The 23,492-nt window shown below is 40.3% G+C and overlaps 1 pseudogene; it reads right to left on the bottom strand.

The window, feature by feature from the left end:
* Nucleotides 1-14,541, bottom strand: part of LOC125858289 (uncharacterized) — a 30,730-nt pseudogene extending 16,189 nt beyond the window's left edge.
* Nucleotides 14,542-23,492: the final 8,951 nt, after the last annotated feature.

Here is a 23,492-nt window from a genome sequence, read left to right as displayed (position 1 = left end):
CGGAAACTTAACTCAACAACATGACTCAATGCAATGAAAGGTTATAAAACAACCAACTGATAGAATATGGCCAAAAAGGCAACTCGAGTCCCAAAAGTAGAATATTTACATATGTACATAGATGAGAGACTCTATACTAACTGATTGACTGTCTATGGAGCCTCTAAAAATACCGAGATGGATGTTGGGACAGACCCCGCAACATCCTAATAAAACAAAACTAAGAGAACAAAATATTCGAGTCCCCCGGAAAGAAAGGAGGCTCACCACTGACTCTGGAGTGCTCAACTGGATCAACGGCGTGCTGGATGCTGATTCTGGGTACCTGCGTCTGCATCATAAAACGATGCAGGCCAACTGGCATCAGTACATGGAATGTACGAGTATGCGAGCTGGAAAAGCTAAACCACAACTTAAGCTTGAAAGGAGTACAAGAGAACACTTACCTTGACTTTCTTCAACTCATGAATAACCGAACTCAATATAAAGAAATAAGACATATGTAATATATAAATAACTTGCAAAACGGTGTAAACGACTTAGCTCGTTAAGGATAAAATAATAACAAACTCAACTTTACTTATATAAAAGTAACAGAACTTTTGTGGGAGGTTCTCTAACCGACAACCACCACTATGAACCCTAGTGATGATACAACGTCTTATCTCATGTTGCCCGAGGACCATCCTATACCTTGCCGTGATATAGGACCTTACTTTTGCTTAGTGGATCCACTAGCCTAATCTTACGTGATCATCTAAAAAGAATGATACGTCAAGTCCCATGTTGGCGCATGGTTCTTATGGAGAGTTGAGTTAACGTGTCCCAACTTCGGTGCTCAATACTACTCCCGAAAATACTTTGGCTCATAAGTGTCTTTAAACACATCTTTCTTTGATTGAGATAATTACTCAAAACTTAGCCCAAAGGCTCTTTTGGAAAACATGGTTCCTTTCTTACTTAAATGTAAAAACATTTAGAAACTTCTTTGGGAAGTACATAGTTCCCTAATAACTTTGGAGAAATGGACTCAACTTTATGCTCTTGACTTAACTTGAAACTTGAGACTCTTCACTTGGTTTGTAACTCTATACCCTTTTCTTGACTTGAAACTCTTTACTTAACTTGGAACTCTAAACTCTTTACTTGACTTGAAACTTGAAACGACGTTAAGACGTTCAATAACGACTCTTGGAAAGCTTTAAAGACTTGCTTGGACTTACTTCTTAACTTTGCTTGACTTAACTCTAACTTCACTTTGACTTGATACTAACTCTCCTTGAATTGGATTATGAATTCAAGGTGTTTGGTTACACGATATAGAGGAGTTCTTGATGTTTAAACGTACCTTGGGGTATCGGAAACGATTATGAAACATTGGTACAATAACATGGAACATACATGGAAGAGTGGGGAAGGAATGGGAAGACTTGGCGCTCTGAGAGGCGCGGAGCGCCAGACCCAAAACTTCAGAGGAGGCCTGCTGGCGCATTGAGAGGCGCACCGCCCCAAGGGGGAAAGTTCAGAGTCCCTCTTGGGCAGCACTGGCAGGCGCGACGCCCCAGCCCATTTCCCCGAAAACTCGACTTTTCTCCTCATTTTCTTCAACTCTAAACCTCCTAAACCCTAAGGGTTCAAGCCCCAAATGCTTAGAATAACCAATCCCTCAACATACAGTAGAATACAACTCAAAAACCAACCAGAAACAATGTTCCAAACCACAAGGGGCTTCAACAACACAATCAACAACACAGCTAACAACATCAACTAACAACATCAATAACTAAACCAATCCTTTTTCAATAATAAAGGGAGATGGGTGTGTGGGGGAAAAGGATCAACCCACACTACGAACTCACATACCTCAATAGGGATCACCCCCGACGATTTCCACGACGAAAAACTTGATTGATCACCACTTTCTCTTCTTCTCTTCTTCTTCTCAAACCCTAACTCTAACTCTTTTAAAATGGAACAAAACAAATGATCTACAATCAGCCTAATACAACAATATAACCTCAAAAGAAATAGCTAGGGAAAAGACCAAAACGCCCTTAAAAATTTCCGGACGGATTCCCTGTCAACTACCCAATTTTCAAAGGGGATATCTTACTCATACAAACTCGGAATCAAGCAAACTCGGTGGCGTTGGAAAGATCATTCTATGAAATTTGCAACCATAACTAGTAACTACACCTAAATCATCCTGATCTAGAAGTTATGACTCCTCAAAGTTGTCCAAAAATTCACTTTTTCCACACTTGGCCAGTTTTTCCAGATTTTCAAAAATTCTTTCCAAAAATAAAAATTTCCAATTTTAAGCCTCTTCAGAGCTATTTCAAATTGTCGGATGTTACAATATCCCCCACTTGGGAACATTCATCCTCGAATGAGGTTACTTTTACAATGCTAAGAGTGTAACATCAACTCAAACACTCAATAATCAACCATGCCAACAACAACAACAACAACATCATGATCATTATAATTTAAAGAGCACTAAGAACGAAATCAATACCTGAATATGCATTTCCTCCGGATTCAAAAAGATGAGGATATCTCTTCTTCATGTCCTCTTCGGCTTCCCAAGTAGCTTCTTCAACAAATTGGTTTCTCCAAAGGACCTTGACTGATGCTACATCTTTCGTTCTCAACCTACGAACTTGGCGGTCTAGAATCTTAACAGGAATTTCCTCATAATATAAGTTATCCGTGATCTTGATCTTCTCAGTAGGCAGGATCAATGCAGGATCGCCTATGCATTTCTTCAACATGGAGATATGAAATACCGGATGAACAGGTGCTAGTTCTTGTTGTAGCTCTAACTCATAAGCCACATTGCCGACCCTCTTGACTATGCGATAAGGACCAATATACCGGGGACTAAGTTTCCCCTTCTTACCAAACCTCATAACCCCCTTCATGGTTGAAACCTTCAAATATACCCAATCATTTACTTCAAACTCTAACGCCCTTCTCCTAACATCAGTGTAGGATTTCTGGCGACTCTGTGCCATTTTCAACCTCTCTTCAATCACTTTCACCTTCTCCATAGCTTGGTGAACTAAATCTGGTCCTATCAAATGTGCTTCACCAACTTCAAACCATCCAATAGGAGATCTACATCTTCTCCCATAAAGAGCTTCATATGGAGCCATCTGGATGCTAGAGTGATAACTGTTGTTGTAGGCAAACTCAATGAGAGGTAGGTGGTCATCCTAACTCCCTTGGAAATCGATTACACAAGCCCTCAACATATCCTCTAAGGTCTGAATAGTGCGCTCTGCTTGCCCATCAGTCTAGGGATTAAATGCAGTACTTAAGTTCACCTTTGAACCCAAGCCTTTCTGAAAAGATTTCCAGAACTGTGCTGTAAACTGTGCACCTCTATGTGGAATAATGGAGATTGACACTCCATGAAGTCTTACTATCTCTTGAATATACAACTTGGCACACTCTTCTGCTGAAAGGGTAGTCTTTACCGGTAGAAAATGGGCTGACTTTGTCATTTTGTCGACGATCACCTAAATAGAATCGTGCTGTCTGCGAGACTTGGGTAACCCTGTGATGAAATCCATATTGATCATCTCCCACTTCCATTCCGGAAGTTCTATCCTCTGAGCCAAACCACCGGGCCTTTGGTGTTCAACTTTCACTTGTTGGCAATTTGGATACTTAGCAACAAACTTTGCAATGCCCTTCTTCATGGTATTCCACCAATAAACTTCTCTCAAGTCACGATACATCTTCGTGGAACCCGGATGAATAGAATATCTGGAGCTATGAGCTTCCTCCATAATCCTTTCTTGGAGTCCATCTACCATAGGTACGCACAATATACCTTGATACCTCAAAACACCATCTCCCCCTAGTTCAAAAGCTAATACTCTTTGCTTCTGAACATTTGCCTTCAACTCAAGCAAAATGGGATCTTGATCTTGTTTCTCTTTCACTTCTGACACTAGTGATGACTCGGCCCCATTCGCCACCGCTATTCCTCCTTCTGCGGAATCTGTAAGTCTGACTCCTAGGCATGCCAGTCCGTGTACATCTTTTGCTAACTCTCTCCTTCCTTCCTCAATATGGGCGGTGCTACCCATAGACAACCTGCTCAAAGAATCAGCAACAGCATTAGCCTTACCTGGGTGGTAAAGAATACTCAGGTCATAGTCCTTGAGTAATTCTAACCACCTCCTCTGTCTGAGATATAGCTCTTTCTGAGTAAGCACATATTGAAGGCTCTTTTGATCAGTGAATATATCAACATGCACACCATACAAGAAATGACGCCAAATCTTCAAAGCGAACACTATAACAGCCAACTCTAAGTCATGGGTTGGGTAGTTCCTCTCATGAACTTTCAACTGTCTGGAGGCATAAGCTACAACCTTGCCATTCTGCATTGAGACACAGCCCAAACCAACTCTAGATGCATCACAATACACCACAAAACCTTGAGTACCTTCTGGTAACGTCAAAACTGGAGCCGAAATCAACCTCTTTTTCAATTCCTGAAAGCTCTTCTCACAAGCTTCAGACTACTGAAATTTCACTGCCTTTTGAGTCAGCTTGGTCAAAGGAGATGCAATAGATGAGAACCCCTCGACAAACCTTCTATAATAACAAGCTAAACCCAAGAAACTCCTAATATCAGTTGGAGATGTGTGTCTAGGCCAATTCTGTACTACCTCAATTTTACGAGTATCAACTTTAATTCCATCACCGGACACAATGTGGCCTAGGAACGCCACAGACTTAAGCCAAAACTCACATTTAGAGAACTTGGCATACACCTCCTTATCTTTCAAAGTCTGAAGAAATGTTCTGAGATGACTAGCATGATCTTCTTCATTCCTTGAATAGACTAGTAAATCATCAATGAAGACGATAACAAACATATCTAAATAAGGTTTGAAGACTCTATTCATCAAGTCCATGAAAGCTGCAGGTGCATTGGTCAAACCAAAAGACATGACCAAAAACTCATAATGACTGTATCTGGTCCTGAAAGCTGTCTTTGGAACATCACATTCCCTTACTCTTAACTGGTGATAGCCTGATCTGAGGTCAATCTTTGAAAAACAGTTGGCACCCTGAAGTTGATCGAAAAGATCATCAATCCTCGGAAGAGGGTACTTATTCTTGATGGTAACCTTATTCAACTGGCGGTAGTGTATACACATTCTAAGGGAACCATCTTTCTTCCTCACAAACAAGACCGGAGCAACCCAAAGTGAGACACTCGGTCGAATGAAACCCTTATCTAGGAGATCTTTCAACTGCTCTTTCAACTCTTTCAACTCTGCTGGTGGCATTCTATATGGCGAAATAGAGATAGGACGGGTATCTGGAATAAGATCTATACCGAAATCTATTTCTCTCTCAGGAGGAATTCCGGGTAATTCATCAGGAAAAACTTCTAGAAACTCTCTTACTATAGGAAGTGACTGAAAATCAGGTATCTCAACACTAAAGTCATTAACTCGAACTAAGTGATAGATACAACCCTTTGAAACTAACTTTCTTGCCTTAAGGTACGAAATGAAACGACACTTAGGCACTGCTGAATTACTACTCCACTCTATGAGTGGCTCACTCGGAAACTAAAACTTGACCACTCGAGTTGTACAATCTATCGATGCATAATAAGAATGAAGCCAATCCATACCTAGAATGACATCGAAATCTACCATGTCTAACTCAATCAGATCAACAATGGTGCTGTTGTGATTGATAGAAACAGGACAATCACGATAAACTCTTTCAGCTAGAACAGATTCCCCAACAGGTGTAGAAACACAAAAGGGTTCACAAAGTCTTTCAGGAAGAACATCAAACTTATTTGCAACATAAGGAGTTACAAAAGATAAACTTGCTCCCGGGTCTAACAAGGCATATACATCAAAAGCAAAGACTTTGATCATACCAGTGACAACATTTGGAGAGTTCTCTTGCTCATGGCGATTGGTGATAGCATAAAGGCGATTTGCTCCTCCACTGGTACTAGAAGTAGCTCCTCTAGGTGCCGTCCTGTCTGGGGAGCAACTGATGAAGATTGGGTGCTATTGCCCGAATTTCCACTACCTTGCTTATTCTTAGGGCACTCCTTCACGAAGTGACCCTCTTGCCCACACTTAAAACAACTTGTATGGCCATCACGACATTTGCCTGGGTTGGTAATACCACACCTAGCACATGTAGGAAACAAACTACTTCCTTGTGCCACACTACTTGAGGACTGTGCTGGTCTAGCCTTGAAATTTCTCAAATTCTGGCCATTAAATTCGGCTCTGTATCTGGGTGCAGGTGCTCTAGAAGATGATGAAGCAGGTCCCTTTTGCCTTTGTTGAAAGTATGAACGGTTTACATTACCTTTCTGCTGCCCGGACTCATTACCGATCTTAGATCTCTTACTTTTGAACTCTTCTCTGTCCCTCAGCTTTTCTTCCTCAACTTGCTGCCATAGACCATCAACCTTGATATGTCCATGTCCCCGATAAGCATTGCAGCCCTACCTTCCTTACTCGACAACCGAGACAACCCAGCAACAAACAAACTCATTCTATTCCTCATGTCTGCAACCATCTCCGGAGCATAGCAGGATAGTTGTGTGAACTTCAAACTGTACTCTTGAACACTCAAAGACTCCTGCTTAAGTGTGAGGAACTCACGTACCTTGGCCTCTCTCAACTCTCGAGGAAAGAAATGCCCCAATAAAGCTTTCTCAAACCAGACCCAACTCGCAAGTGGTGCATTCTCAACCCTGGCCCTTTTCCACTGATCGAACCAAGTTCTAGCAACATCTTTCAATTGATATGTAGCTAGTTCAACCCTATAAATATCTGCCACGTGCATCACATCAAAAATCTTCTTCAACTCCTTAATGAAATTCTCTGGGTCCTCAATAGTACTCAAACCCGTGAAACTCAGAGGATTCATCCCCAAGAACTCACGAATCCTTGAAGTGTCAGCTCCCTCAAGTCTAGGTCCCTTTTGCTGACCAATCTGATTAGTCACAGCTTGACTTAGAATTCTAATTGCCTCTCTGAACTCGGCATTAGAAACTTCCCTTTGATCTTGCACTCCCGGGGCATAAGATAACTCTTGCTCATCAACATAGCGTCTAGGAAGACGCCCTCTGCCAACTTTTTGTGGAGGCATGACTATCTGAAACACGCGCAGGCACAAATTAAAAAGAAACTTTCTAGAGATAAACTCTAACGCACGAGATGAGTGTGAAAGAAATGAGAAATCTTCCTAAATGTTGTAGCCTCCCAATTACAGATGTGGCCCGCTTCACACCGATAACTAGGACTCTACAATCACGGCTTCATAGACTCCCTAGGACTCTTGAACTCTGTGCTCTGATACCAAGTTTGTCACTCCCCGATCCTAAACCCTGGCCGGACCGGCACTCGGAGACCATTGCTGGCCCTAAGCGAACCCTTGGCCTGGCTTTCTTAACTCAGCGGAAACTTAACTCAACAACATGACTCAATGCAATGAAAGGTTATAAAATAACCAACTGATAAAATATTGCCAAAAAGGCAACTCGAGTCCCAAAAGTAGAATATTCACATATGTACATAGATGAGAGACTCTATACTAACTAACAGACTATCTATGAAGCCTCTAAAAATACTGAGATGGATGTTGGGACAGACCTCGCAATATCATAATAAAACAAAACTAAGAGAACAAAATATTCGAGTCCTCCGGAAAGCAAGGAGGTTCACCACTGACTCTGGAGTGCTTAACTGGATCAACGACGTGCTGGATGCTGATTCTGGGTACCTGCGTCTGCATCATAAAATGATACAGGACAACTGGCATCAGTACATGGAATGTACGATTATGCGAGCTGGAAAAGCTAAACCAGAACTTAAGCTTGAAAGGAGTACAAGAGAACACTTACCTTGACTTTGTTCAACTCATGAATAACCGAACTCAATATAAAGAAATAAGACATATGCAATATATAAATAACTTGCAAAACGGTGTAAACGACTTAGTTCGTTAAGGATAAAACAATAACAAACTCAACTTTTCTTATATAAAAGTAATATAACTTTTGTGGGAGGTTCTTTAACCGACAACCACCACTATGAGCCCTAGTGATGATACAACGTCTTACCTCACGTTGCCCCAGGACCATCCTATACCTTGCCGTGATATAGGACCTTACTTTTGCTTAGTGGATCCACTTGCCTAATCTTACGTGATCATCTAGAAAGAATGATACGTCAAGTCCCATGTTGGCGCATGGTTCTTATGGAGAGTTGAGTTAATATGAACTCATGTCCCAAATTCGGTGCTCAATACTACTCCCGAAAATACTTTGGCTCATAAGTGTCTTTAAACACATCTTTCTTTGATTAAGATAATTATTCAAAACTTAGCCCAAAGGCTCTTTTGGAAAACATGTTCCTTTCTTACTTAAATGTAAAAACATTTAGAAACTTCTTTGGGAAGTACATAGTTCCCTAATAACTTTGGAGAAATGGACTCAACTTTATGCTCTTGACTTAACATGAAACTTGAGACTCTTTACTTGGTTTGAAACTCTATACCCTTTTCTTGACTTGAAACTCTTTACTTAACTTGGAACTCTAAACTCTTTACTTGACTTGAAACTTGAAACGACGTTAAGACGTTCAATAACGACTCTTGGAAAGCTTTAAAGACTTGCTTGGACTTACTTCTTAACTTTGCTTGACTTAACTCTAACTTCACTTTGACTTGATACTAACTCTCCTTGAATTGGATTATGAATTCAAGGTGTTTGGTTACACGATATAGAGGAGTTCTTGATGTTTAAACGTACCTTGGGGTATCGGAAACGATTATGAAACATTGGTACAATAACATGGAACATACATGGAAGAGTGGGGAAGGAATGGGAAGACTTGGCGCTCTGAGAGGCGCGGAGCGCCAGACCCAAAACTTCAGAGGAGGCCTGCTGGCGCATTGAGAGGCGCACCGCCCCAAGGGGGAAAGTTCAGAGTCCCTCTTGGGCAGCACTGGCAGGCGCGACGCCCCAGCCCATTTCCCCGAAAACTCGACTTTTCTCCTCATTTTCTTCAACTCTAAACTTCCTAAACCCTAAGGGTTCAAGCCCCAAATGCTTAGAATCACCAATCCCTCAACATACAATAGAATACAACTCAAAAACCAACCAGAAACAATGTTCCAAACCACAAGGGGCTTCAACAACACAATCAACAACACAGCTAACAACATCAACTAACAACATCAATAACTAAACCAATCCTTTTTCAATAATAAAGGGAGATGGGTGTGTGGGGGAAAAGGATCAACCCACACTACGAACTCACATACCTCAATAGGGATCACCCCCGACGATTTCCACGACGAAAAACTTGATTGATCACCACTTTCTCTTCTTCTCTTCTTCTTCTCAAACCCTAACTCTAACTCTTTTAAAATGGAACAAAACAAATGATCTACAATCAGCCTAATACAACAATATAACCTCAAAAGAAATAGCTAGGGAAAAGACCAAAATGCCCTTAAAAATTTCCGGACGGATTCCCTGTCAAGTGCCTAACTTTCAAAGAAGATATCTCATTCATAGGAACTCGAAATCAAGCAAACTCGGTGGCGTTGGAAAGATCATTCTACGAACTTTGCAACCAAAACTGGAACTACACCTAACTCATCCTGAGCTAGAAGTTATGACTCCTCAAATTTGTCCAAAAATTTACTTTTTCCACACTTGGCCAATTTTTCCAGATTTTCAAAAATTCTTTCCAAAAATAAAAATTTCCAATTTTAAGCCTCTTCAGAGCTATTTCAAATTGTCGGATGTTACAATATCCCCCACTTGGGAACATTCATCCTCGAATGAGGTTACTTTTACAATGCTAAGAGTGTAACATCAACTCAAACACTCAATAATCAACCATGCCAACAACAACAACATCATGCTCATTATAATTTAAAGAGCACTAAGAAGGAAATTAATACCTTAATATGCATTTCCTCCGGATTCAAAAAGATGAGGATATCTCTTCTTCATGTCCTCTTCGGCTTCCCAAGTAGCTTCTTCAACAAATTGGTTTCTCCAAAGGACCTTGACTGATGCTACATCTTTCATTCTCAACCTACGATCTTGGCGGTCTAGAATCTTAACAGGAATTTCCTCATAAGATAAGTTATCCGTGATCCTGATCTTCTCAGTAGGCAGGATCAATGCAGGATCGCCTATGCACTTCTTCAACATGGAGATATGAAATACCGGATGAACCGGTGCTAGTTCTTGTTGTAGCTCTAACTCATAAGCCACATTGCCGACCCTCTTGACTATGCGATAAGGACCAATATACCGGGGACTAAGTTTCCCCTTCTTACCAAACCTCATAACCCCCTTCAAGGGTGAAATCTTCAAATATACCCAATCATCTACTTCAAACTCTAACGCCCTTCTCCTTACATCAGTGTAGGATTTCTGGCGACTCTGTGCCATTTTCAACCTCTCTTGAATCACTTTCACCTTCTCCATAGCTTGGTGAACTAAATCTGGTCCTATCAACTGTGCTTCACCAACTTCAAACCCTCCAATAGGAGATCTACATCTTCTCCCATAAAGAGCTTCATATGGAGCCATCTGGATGCTAGAGTGATAACTGTTGTTGTAGGTAAACTCAATGAGAGGTAGGTGGTCATCCTAACTCCCTTGGAAATCGATTACACAAACCCTCAACACATCCTCTAAGGTTTGAATAGTGCGCTCTGCTTGCCCATCAGTCTGAGGATGAAATGAAATATTTAAGTTCACCTTTGAACCCAAGCCTTTCTGAAAATATTTCAAGAACTGTGCACCTTAATCTGAAATAATGGAGATTGGCACTCCATGAAGTCTTACTATCTCTTGAATATACAACTTGGCATAATCTGCTGCTGAAAGGGTAGTCTTTACCGGTAGAAAATGGGCTGACTTTGTCATTCTGTCGACGATCACCCAAATAGAATCGTGTTGTTTGCGAGACTTTGGTAACCCTGTGATGAAATCCATATTGATCATCTCCCACTTCCATTTCGGAAGTTCTATCCTCTGAGCCAAACCAGCGGGCCTTTGGTGTTCAACTTTCACTTGTTGGCAATATGGATACTTAGCAACAAACTCTGCAATGCCCTTCTTCATGCCATTCCACCAATAAACTTCTCTCAAGTCACGATACATCTTCGTGGAACCCGGATGAATAGAACATCTGGAGCTATGAGCTTCCTCCATAATCCTTCTTGGAGTTCATCTACCATAGGTACGCACAATCTACCTTGATACCTCAAAACACCATCTCCCCCTAGTTCAAAAGCTAATACTCTTTGCTTCCGAACATTTGCCTTCAACTCAAGCAAAATGGGATCTTGATCTTGTTTCTCTTTAACTTCTGATACTAGTGATGACTCGGCCCCATTCGCCACCGCTATTCCTCCTTCTGCGGAATCTATAAGTCTGACTCCCAGGCATGCCAATCTGTGTACATCTTTTGCTAACTCTCTCCTTCCTTCCTCAATATGGGCGGTGCTACCCATAGACAACCTGCTCAAAGAATCAGCAACAACATTAGCCTTACCTGGGTGGTAAAGAATACTTAGGTCATAGTACTTGAGTAATTCTAACCACCCCCTCTGTCTCAGATTTAGCTCTTTCTGAGTAAGCACATATTGAAGGCTCTTGTGATCAGTGAATATATCAACATGCACACCATACAAGAAATGACGCCAAATCTTCAAAGCGAACACTACAACAGCCAACTCTAAGTCATGGGTTGGGTAGTTCCTCTCATGAACTTTCAACTGTCTGGAGGCATAAGCTACAACCTTGCCATTCTGCATTGAGACACAGCCCAAACCAACTCTAGATGCATCACAATACACCACAAAACCTTGAGTACCTTCTGGTAACGTCAAAACTAGAGCCGAAATCAACCTCTTTTTCAATTCCTGAAAGCTCTTCTCACAAGCTTCAATCCACTAAAATTTCACTGCCTTCTGAGTCAGCTTGGTCAAAGGAGATGCAATAGATGAGAACCCCTCTACATACCTTCTATAATAACCAGCTAAACCCAAGAAACTCCTAATATCAGTTGGAGATGTGGGTCTAGGACAATTCTGTACTGCCTCAATTTTCCGAGTATCAACTTTAATTCCATCACCGGACACAATGTGGCCTAGGAACGCCACAGACTTAAGCCAAAACTCACATTTAGAGAACTTGGCATACAACTTCTTATCTTTCAAAGTCTGAAGAAATGTTCTGAGATGACTAGCATGATCTTCTTCATTCCTTGAATAGACTAGTATATCATCAATGAAGACGATAACAAACATATCTAAATAAGGTTTGAAGACTCTATTCATCAAGTTCATGAAAGCTGCCGGTGCATTGGTCAAACCAAAAGACATGACCAAAAGCTCGTAATGACCGTATCTGGTCCTGAAAGATGTCTTTGGAACATCACATTCCCTTATTCTTAACTGGTGATAGCCTGATCTGAGGTCAATCTTTGGAAAACAGTTAGCTCCCTGAAGTTGATCGAAAAGATCATCAATCCTCGGAAGAGGGTACTAATTCTTGATGGTAACCTTATTCAACTGGCGGTAGTCTATACATATTCTAAGGGAACCATCTTTCTTTCTTAGAAATAAGACCGGAGTGCCCCAAGGTGAGACACTCGGTCGAATGAAACCCTTTTCTAGGAGATCTTTCAACTGCTCTTTCAACTCTTTCAACTCTGCTGGTGCCATTCTATATGGCGGAATAGAGATAGAACGGGTATCCGGAATGAGATCTATACCGAAATCTATTTCTCTCTCAGGAGGAATTTCGGGTAATTCATCAGGAAAAACTTCTGGAAACTCTCTTACTATAGGAACTGACTGAAAAGGAGGTATCTCAAAACTAAAGTCATTAACTCGGACTAAGTGATAGATACAACCCTTTGAAACTAACTTTCTTACCTTAAGGTACGAAATGAAATGACTCTTAGGCACTGCTGAACTACTACTCCACTCTATGACTGGCTCACTCGGAAACTGAAACTTGACCACTCGAGTTCTACAATCTATCGATGCATAACAAGCATGAAGACAATCCATACCTAGATTGACATCAAAATCTACCATGTCTAACTCAATCAGATCAACCATGGTGCTCTTGTGATTGATAGACACAGGACAATCACGATAAACACTTTCAGCTAGAACAGATTCCCCAACAGGTGTAGAAACACAAAAGGGTTCACAATGTCTTTTGAAAAGAACATCGAACTTATTTGCAACGTAAGGAGTTACAAAAGATAAACTTGCTCCTGGGTCTAACAAAGCATACACACCAAAAGCAAAGACTTTGATCATACCAGTGACAACATTTGGAGAGTTCTCTTGCTCATGGCGATTGGTGATAGCATAAAGGCGATTTGCTCCTCCACCGGTACTAGGAGTAGCTCCTGTAGGTGCCATACGATCTGGGCGAGCAACTGATGAAGATTGGGTCCTATTGCCTGAATTTCCACTACCTTGCTTATTCTTAGGGCACTCTTTCACGAAGTGACCCTCTTGCCCACACTTAAAACGACCTGTCTGGCCATCACGACATTTGCCCGGGTGGGTTCTACCACACCTAGCACATGTAGGGAACAAACTACTTCCTTGTGCCACACTACCTGAGGACTGTGCTAGTCTAGCCTTGAAATATCTCAAATTCTGGCCATTAAATTCGGCTCTGTATCTGGGTGCAGGTGCTCTAGCAGATGATGAAGCATGTCTCGTTTGCCTTTGCTAAAAGGATGAACGGTTTACATTACCTTTCTGCTGCCCGGACTCATTACTGATCTTAGATCTCTTACTTCTGAACTTTTCTCTGTCCCTCAGCTTTTCTTCATCAACTTGCTGCACATAGACCATCAACCTTGATATGTCCATGTCCCCGATAAGCATCGCAGCCCTACCTTCCTTACTCGACAACCGAGACAGCCCATCAACAAACAAACTCATTCTATTCCTCATGTCTGCAACCATCTTCGGAGCATAGCAGGATAGTTGTGTGAACTTCAAACTATACTCTTGAACACTCAAAGACTCCTGCTTAAGTGTGAGAAACTCACGTACCATGGCTTCTCTCAACTCTCGAGGAAAGAAATGCCCCAAGAAAGCTTCCTCAAAACAAATCCAACTCACAGGTGGTGCATTCTCAACCCTACCCCTTTTCCACTGATCGAACCAAGTTCTAGCAACATCTTTCAATTGATACGCAGCTAGTTCAACCCGCTCAATATCTGCCACGTGCATCACATCAAATATCTTTTTCAACTCCTCAATGAAATTTTCTGGGTCCTTAGTAGTACTCGAACCCGTGAAACTCGGAGGATTCATCCCCAAGAACTCACGAATCCTTGAAGTGTCAGCTCCCTCATGTCTAGGTCCCCTTTGCTGACAAATCTGATTAGTCACAACTTGACTCAAAATTCTAATTGCCTCTCTGAACTCGGCATTAGAAACTTCCCTTTGATCTTGCATTCCTGGGGCATAAGGTAACTCTTGCTCATCAACATAGCGTCTAGGAAGACGCCCTCTGCCAACTCTTCATGGAGGCATGACTATCTGAAACACGCGCAAGCACAGATTAAAAAGAAACTTTCTAGAGATAAATTCTGACGCACGAGATGAGTGTGAAAGAAATGAGAAATCTTCCTAAATGTTGTAGCCTCCCAGTTATAGATGTGGTCCGCTTCACACCGATAACTAGGACTCTACAATCACGGCTTCATAGACTCCCTAGGACTCTTGAACTCTGTGCTCTGATACCTAGTTTGTCACTCCCCGAGCCTACACCCTGGGCGGGACCGTCACTCGGAGACCATTGGTGGCCCCAAGCGAACCCTTGGCCTGACTTTCTTAACTCAGCGAAAATTTAACTCAACAACATGACTCAATGCAATGAAAGGTTATAAAATAACCAATTGATAAAATATAGCCAAAAAGGCAACTCGAGTCCCAAAAGTAGAATATTTACATATGTACATAGATGAGAGACTCTATACTAAATGACTGACTGTCTATGAAGCCTCTAAAAATACTGAGATGGATGTTGGGACAGACCCTGCAACATCCTAATACAACAAAACTAAGAGAACAAAATATTCGAGTCCTCCGAAAAGCAAGGAGGCTCACCACTGACTCTGGAGTGCTTAACTGGATCAACGGCGTGCTGGATGCTGATTCTGGGTACCTGCTTCTGCATCATAAAATGATGCAGGCCAACTGGCATCAGTACATGGAATGTATGAGTATGCGAGCTGGAAAAGCTAAACCACAACTTAAGCTTGAAAGGAGTACAAGAGAACACTTACCTTGACTTTGTTCAACTCATGTATAACCGAACTCAATATAAAGTAATAAGACATATGCAATATATAAATAACTTGCAAAACGGTGTAAACAACTTACCTCGTTAACGATAAAACAATAACAAACTCAACTTTACTTATATAAAAGTAATAGAACTTTTGTGGGAGGTTCTTTAACCGACAACCACCACTATGAGCCCTAGTGATGATACAACGTCTTACCTCACGTTGCCCCAGGACCATCCTAACTCTCCTTGAATTGGATTATGAAATCAAGGTGTTTGGTTACATGATATGGTGGAGTTCTTGATGTTTCAACGTACCTTGGGGTATCGGAAACGACTATGAAACATTGGTACAATACCATGGAACATACTTGGAAAAGTGGGGAAGGAATGGGAAGACTTGGCGCTCTTGGCGCTCTGAGAGGCACGGAGCGCTAGACCTAAAACTTCAGAGGAGGCCTGCTGGCATACTGAGAGGCGCGCCGCCCCAAGGGGGAAAGTTCAGAGTCCCTCTTGGGGCGCGCTGGCAGGCGCGACGCCCCAACCCCTTTCCCCGAAAACTCGACTTTCCTCCTTATTTTCTTCAACTCTAAACCTCCTAAACTCTAAGGGTTCCAGCCCCAAATGCTTAGAATCACCAATCCCTCAACATACAATATAATACAACTCAAAAACCAACTGGAAACAATGTTCCAAACCACAAGGGGCTTCAACAACACAATCAACAACACAACTAACAACATCAACTAACAACATCAATAAATCAACCAATCCTTTCTCAATAATAAAGGAAGCTTGGTGTGTGGGGGAAAAGGATCAACCCATACTATGAACTCACATACCTCAATAGGGATCACCCCCGACGATTTCCACGACGGAAAACTTGCTTGAACACCCCTTTCTCTTCTTCTCTTCTTCTTCTCAAACCCTAACTCTAACTCTTTTAAAATGGAACAAAAAAAAATGATCCACAATCATCCTAACACAACAATATAACCTCAAAAGAAATAGCTAGGGAAAAGACCAAAATGCCCTTAAAAATTTCCGGACGGATTCCCTGTCAACTGCCCAACTTTCAAAGGGGATATCTCACTCATACGAACTCGGAATCAAGCAAACTCGGTGGCGTTGGAAAGATCATTCTACGAAATTTGCAACCATAACTGGAACTACACCTAACTCATCCTGAGCTAGAAGTTATGACTCTTCAAATTTGGCCAAAAATTCACTTTTTCCACAGCCAAATTTTCCAGATTTTCAAAAATTCTTTCCAAAAATAAAAATTTCCAATTCTAAGCCTCTTCAAAGCTATTTCAAATTGTCGGATGTTACAAATAATAATAATAAAGAAACAGTTCAATGCACAAAATGAGTTATTTTGCTAGTTGGTGAACATATTGAGCCAAAACATGTAAACAAACAATCGATCTATTTAACTAGTTCAAGAATATATTTGACCATTTTTCTTTTATAATTAAGCAAAAATAAAATCATCCATCCCTTATTCAAAAATTTGAGGCTCAAAAAAGAGAAAATACAATTTTATTAACCATCTTAAATTCACATACAAATTTAAGATTATGTTGCATGACATCCAAGTTGTCTTTAGTAATAAAACAAAAGTACATTGCTTCGAAATAAAAATTCTAATAAAAAGCATAAATTAAAAAAGTGCAACATATTTGTTCGCAACAAAATTTTGTAAGCGCTGAAAATTAACTGCAAGCAAAATAAATAAAGAAAATGTGATTTTTATTGATGAATCTTTGCGAGTACAATTCTGTTGTTCTCTTGGTTCTTCTCTCCTAAGTTTCTCCGTGATTCGAGGGCATTAAGTAGCGTATTTCTCGAATGTAGGATGATGTAGACCTCCTTGAGATGTATTTGATCTCCAAAAACATCGGGAAGCACTTCGTCATTGTAAGTTGATCTCCAGGAAGAACTCCGTTGACCACTCCTTCAAAGAGCTATGTAGATGGTGTTGTAGCTTTCTCCAATCCTATCAAAATGCTTGTTGAAGAGTTTTCTTGATTCTTCTCTCCAAAGTTTCTCCGTGATTCGAGGGCGTTCAGTAGCGTATTTCTCGAATGTAGGATGATGTAGACGTCCTTGAGATGTATTTGATCTCCGGGAACGTCGGGAAGCACTTCGTCGTTGCAAGTCGATCTCCGGGAAGAACTCCGTTGACCACTCCTTCGAAGAGTTATGTAGCTGGTGTTGTAGCTTTCTCCAATCCTTGCAGAATGCTTGTTGAAGAGTTTTCTTGATCCCTTTGAATGTCATGTCTATCCCCTATTTATAGTTGTAAGGAGTGGACAAGGTTGCTTGTGATTGGCCAAAGGATGTCATTTTAACACTTGGCGCATTGTGATTCGTTCTTGCATTTGACTGGGACTACCACCTCATTTGGACATGTGGCGTCACCTTGTTGGTCTTGGATGCCTAGTCATTGTGACACTGGCATGTGTTTGGGCTTCAAGGTGAAATGGACCTTGAATTTGAATTTAATAAAAATGGACTTATTTATTTGTAAAGCCCAAATTAATCATTCAACCCAAATAAACATGGATTTAATCCAAATTTTGTATGAATTAAATCCAATAAAATTTGTATGTCTACAGATGCCCCCAAATAAACATGGATTCAAGCCTTGTTGAAGTGTAGGTTTGCCGACACTTGGTGACAAGACTTGAAGTATTCATGAATGTGTTTTCATTTTTTGAGACTTGTCAACGTGTAGGCTTGCCAAATTTGACGACGAGAGTTGAAGTCTTCATGAATGTGGGATTCTTTTTTGAGACTTGTCAACGTGTAGACTTGTTGAATTTGACGATGAAAGTTAAAGTCTTCATGAATGTGTATTCATTTTTTGAGACTTCTCTACGTGTAGGCTTGCCGAATTTGACGACGAAAGTTAAAGTCTTCATGAATGTATTCATTTTTTTTAGACTTATCAACGTGTAGGCTTGCCGAATTTGACGACGAAAGTTAGAGTCTTCATGAATGTATATTTATTTTTTGAGACTTCTCTACGTGTAGGCTTGCCGAATTTTGACGACGAAAGTTGAAGTCTTTATGAATGCATTGTTGAGACTTCAAGAGTATTTGTTTCTTGTCGTCGCATTCTAACTAGGTCACTACAAATGATTTGTTTGTAGTGATCTCAATTTTTTTTAAACATTCTTGCTTGACAACCACGTGGACCCTCTATAATGATTTCAAATAGATGGGTCTAGTGAGTAGTAACATTGTGTGATCTTCCTTGCAAGGTGTGAGAAAGAACAAGAAGATTGATTGGATTTTGAATCAAATAAAAAGAATATCAACTTTCCTTTGGTTGATTTTGTAAGAAGCATTCTTGACATCTCAAGACTTATTGCTTTCTTTTTGAGTGCTGGCAACTTCCATTTAGATGGGTAAGAATTGATATGATTTCCTTCTTCCAATCTTACCACAACTTTCCTTGTACAAGGAATGAGAGTTGTTCAAAGGAACTTCTATATAAGAATCTTTCATGTACAAAGGATTGATCAAAGAATCATTGAAAAAAAAAAATTCTCCTAACCAAATCAATGTGGAACTCCAAATTTGGTTTGTTCTTTTCTCAATTTCGTGCAGCCCTGCCAAAATGCTCTTTTCTTGGTATAAAAGAATTCAAATGATGAGCGACTTGAATCTGGAAAAACTAGACTTATAGTACTATGACATATCCAAAAACCAACGTCAAAAACCTTTTGTAATGACGGGAATTGATTTTTGAAGTTGGTCATCAAATCTGGAAGTTCTCCTCATAATTATGCGCAATCTCGCCAAAACGTCCTTTTCTCGGTGTAACAGCATTCAAACGACAAGCCACTTGATTCTGGAGAAACTAGACTTTTGGTACTACGACATATCCAAAAATCAACGTTAAACACCTCCTGGATTGATGGGAATCGAATTTTGAAGTTGGTCATCCAATCTGGAAGTTCTCCTCACAGTTATGCAAATCTCGCCGAAACGTCCTTTTATCGGTGTAGAAGCATTCTAACAACAAGCGGCTTGATTTTGGAGAAATTAGACTTTTGGTACTACGATATATCCAAAAATCAACGTTAAACATCTTCCGTATTAACGGGAATCAAATTTTGAAGTTGGACCCCAAATCAGTTCTACTCACAGCTACGTGCAATCCCACAAAACCATCCTGTTCTTGGTGTAGGAGCCTTCAAATGACAAGCGGGTTGATTCTCAAGACCCTAGACTCGTAGTACTGTGAAAAGTCCAAAAATCAATGTCAAACTCTTCCGGAATTGACAGAAATGATTTTTGAAGTAGGTCTTCAAATTTTGTCGTTTTCCTCACAGATTTGTGTCTTTTAGATTTTTCTTGTTTCTCTTTCTTGCAGGTAATGGTTGTGGTTGCATCTTTATTTATGCATTGACATGTTTCTTAGACACGGGAGATTGATGTTCAAGATCCAATTTGGCCGTAATTCAAAGCTTCATGATACTGGCACCGGTTTGTCGAACAAGATTGTTGTGCTGCTGCTCATGTTTGTCATGCCATATTGAAGGTTCATGCACTTATTAAATGTGTTATCAGAAGTAGATCAACCAAGAAAAAATTGAAAACTTCGTGCAATTGGCACCGATAACTCCAATATTTTTTTTTTTCATTTCAGGTTTCTGAAAGAGCTTAAATCACTTAGAAGTTGCACGAGTTGTTCATATGATTGGCGCGGAACCACTCATCTCATCCTAGCAATATTGACAGAAAACGCAGTCGAGGCATTCACCTTCCTTGCAGCCTTGGTAAAGAGAACTTTCCCCCTCCACGAGAGAAACATTTGGAGTACTTTTATTTCATTTCCGACGAGAAAGCACCCGGTGCGAGGATGGCGAGAGAAACAGTTGGTGTAGGTCTCCAAACATCAACGAACTAGATTACGGATAATCTCATTGTTCAGGCTGTAGTGTGGATTGACATCTTCCTTTCAATTTGGAGAAGACCTTGGACCAATCTTATGACTTCTTGGAAGTACATGGAGCTCGAATTCCTTACACTTTGTGATTCCAACTTTGCACGATTATGGTAGAAAATTCATAACTTGGAGTATGAATAGTGAAATCATGTGTTCCTTGTTTCGTTGGAAAAAAAAAACTCAAATAACTACAGTATATATAAAAATCACGGCCAATGACTATATGGATTAGTACCAATATCGCTTCAAAGTCAGGTCACAATTTTGTATTTCTCTGCTTTTCAGCTTCGCACGTCTGTAGTATAAAATTCACAACTCAAAGTAGGAGTACTAAATTCATGATTTTCTTTTTCCGTTGGAAAGACAACTCAAAGAACTACATAATGTATAAAAATCACGGACAAAGACTTCGTGGATTGGTACAAATATCGCTTCAAAGTCAACTCACGATTCTGCCTCGCTCAACTCTTCAGCTTTGAGCTACTTTGGGAGAAAATCAATAACTCTGTGTAGGAGCCTCGAAATGATGCGATTCTTGTTTAATTGGAAGCATAACTCATAGATGTACAACATATGTAAAAGTCACGGCCAAAAGAATTCCAGATTAGTACATATATATTTTCAAAGTTAGCTCAAATTCTGCCTCGCTCCACTCTTCAGCTTCAAGTAACTCTGGGAGAAAATCAATAACTCAGTGTAGGAACCTCGAAATGATGCGATTCTTATTTCATTGGAAGAATAACTCATAGACATACAACATACATAAAAATCACGGCCAAAACCTTGACGGATTTTCACAAATATGTCTTTGAAGTCTGCTCAGTTTAATTTCAAAATCCATGGTTTATTTCGCAGCTTTGAGCGGTCGTGGTAGAAACTTCATAACTTGGTGTACAAACCTCTGAATCACGATCCGATTTTTACGTTGCGAAGTAGACTCCAAGAACTGCAATATATGTGAAAGTCATGGTCAAAACCTTTGCAGATTTTTGCAAATGCGCCTTTGAAGTCAACTAAGATGTCTTGCTTAACTCTTCTCCTTTGCTCATTTGTGACGCATTTGAACTCATCTGCTAGCTACATAATTTTAAAGAGCTAGTGTGATGATCACGTAATGCCACCAAACTCCTCTTTTTTTTTACTCATGTGACTTAGCTTAGAGTGATTACTCCAACCTCCTACGTACCTCGGTGAAGAGGATCAAGTCATATCTTAGTTCAGGATGATGAGTTTTCTTTGTCTTTTTTTTTTGGACCGTACACAGTTTATACTCTTGTGGGCCAGGAGTAACATGTAGTTTATGCTCGTACCTTAAGGAGCATTGTAACATGCAATTTAGGCTCGTACATTGAGGAGCATTTCAACTTGCAGTTTAGGCTCGTGCATCGAGGAGCATTTCAAGGAAGAATTCCATCAATGTAATTGTCCTTCTAACCTTTTGTGATGAAGCATTAATGTACTTCGATTTGGTGTTGGATTTTATGCTTTCGCATTGTTGAAGATGATTTGTACTTGATTTTGTGTCGACTTTTGAAAGTCGGAGTTTCGAAGTCCCTTGATGTTTTTTCCCTTTTGCGAGCGACCAAAATCCAAGTATCGTCATTCTTTTTATTAGAGAAGTCATCTATTTTGGATGTGTTTGTTGTTTTCTTCAAGGTGGAAACTTCAACTGGTTCAAAGCTCTCAAACTGCAGTATGATGATATCTTCTTCAATTTTTGGCTATGCCACAGGACGTAGAACTTTTGAAATTGAATCATAATCAAGTTTGACACTAGCATGATTTGTCTCAGTTGTCTCATCATCGTCAGTGATGATATTTCCCTCTTGTACCAATGTCATGACTTTTCCTTCAGAATGAAGCATTTTGTGGTGTGATGACCGACGATGCGGTGGAATTTGCAATACATAGGATCATCAACTTTATTGGATTCTTTGGGTCGCTTTGACTCTGGGAGTGCAATGAATTTCTTGGTTAACAGCTCATCAAGAATCGCAGGAACGCTAGAGTCCGGAAAGGGATACTCTTTTGCTTGTAACTCATTCAAGGTAGATTGATTTTTCACTTCTCGTGTTTGTTGATGAGCCTCAATCTCTTTCAACTTTTGTCTCGTGTAGGCCTTCATAGAAATCGTGGTTACTGCCATGGACTCATTAATTGCGTAGTCTAGCGACTCTTTGAATTGTGTATCTTCTTTTCTTGGATCAAAGACATGCGATGTCTTTCCATGGCTTGCAATGCTCAACTCCATGTCATGAGCACGTGTAGCTAGTTCTTCAAAAGTTCGAGGCTTAATTCCTTGAAGGATATATACAAGGCCCCAATGCATCCCTTGTATGCAAATTTCAACTGCAGAGATTTTAGAAAGTTGGTCTTTGCAATATAAGCTCAACATTCGCCAATGATTGATGTAGTCCACTACAGGTTCATTCTTACTTTGTTTTGTGTTTGTCAATTCCATCATGCTCACTGCACGACGGGTACTGTAGAAATGATTGAGAAATTGATTTTCCAATTGCTCCCAACAATCAATTGATTTAGGCTCTAAGTCTGTATACAAATCAAAGGCGTTTTCTTTCAAAGAACGAAAAAACTGCTTGACAAGAAGATCACCATGTGTACCGCCAATGCTACAAGTCTCGACGAAATGGGCAATATGTTGCCTTGGATTTCCCCTTCCATCACATTGTTGCAATTTTGGTGGTTGATATGTAATTAGCATTAGTAGACCCTCGATTCGCTTAGAATATGTCTTTGAATATCCTAAGGAACTTTGTGGTGGGCCACCATATTGAGCTTTAATGGTGTTTGTGATCATGTCTTGTAGTTGTTGAACTGTTAGAGTAGCCACTGAAGCAGATCGATTTGCGCTTTGAGAGTCAATTGGCTTGGTGGGAGAATCAATATCAACTTTTTCTTGTATTGTTAGAATATGATGTGACTCTCCAGAGTTTTAGAGACATAACTTGCTCATAAGTTGGGTGATTTGGAGATTCTTGTCATCAATAGTCTTCTTCAAGGCTTCAATGGATTGCTCCATCATTGCGAACTTCTCATCCATGTCAGTTGCATCAACCATCAGTGAGTTAACCTTTGTTGAAATTGAAGAATCTGTTGAATTCTTATATTCACCAAAGTTGAAGTCAGAGTGAG

Source organism: Solanum stenotomum, chromosome 1 (assembly GCF_019186545.1).
Source record: "Solanum stenotomum isolate F172 chromosome 1, ASM1918654v1, whole genome shotgun sequence".
Lineage (NCBI taxonomy): Eukaryota > Viridiplantae > Streptophyta > Magnoliopsida > Solanales > Solanaceae > Solanum > Solanum stenotomum.
The sequence above is the reverse complement of the archived record's forward strand: the minus strand, read 5'-3'. Positions and strand labels throughout refer to the sequence as shown.